A 531-nucleotide genomic window follows, 5' to 3' on the forward strand; every position below is an offset into this window, starting at 1 on the left:
TACAAGCCGCAGCCCCGGAGGTTGTTGGCAATGATGATGTCAGTGACGGCGTCGAATACCACCTGGATATTATTCGTGTCTGTGGCACAAGTCATGTGACAATAAATTTCTTTGTTGGGTGAGCGGTTTTTGCTTTCAAATTGTGCTTGGATGTAGGCGGCAGCATCTTCATAGGTGTTGGGGCCTGTAACGAAACAGAGCAGAAGAGGGGGGGAGGCCCTGGTGAGAGGGGGTGGGTGGGCTGGAGATGTGGGCCCTGACCTTCTCCAGGAGGCTGCCTGGGGCCCTTCTCCAAGGTGGAGCCGCATCTTACCCTGAAAACCACATGCAGCTGAGCACTGGCCTGGCTTCTGACTTGCCCAGGTCTTTCCTTCTGTGTTCACACAGGGTCCCCCCAGGAGCGCTGGGCGGACAGCAGCCACAGGCTGTCCCTTTTGCTTTCTAGATGAGCACACTGACTGAGGCTGGCCAGTCTGCCATTCACAACACTCACCCCTGGTCTAAACCAGTCCTACTGCTTCTGATTAATGA

The sequence above is a fragment of the Neophocaena asiaeorientalis genome, unplaced genomic scaffold (assembly GCF_003031525.2).
Source record: "Neophocaena asiaeorientalis asiaeorientalis breed wild unplaced genomic scaffold, Neophocaena_asiaeorientalis_V1.1 scaffold965, whole genome shotgun sequence".
NCBI classification, from domain to species: domain Eukaryota; kingdom Metazoa; phylum Chordata; class Mammalia; order Artiodactyla; family Phocoenidae; genus Neophocaena; species Neophocaena asiaeorientalis.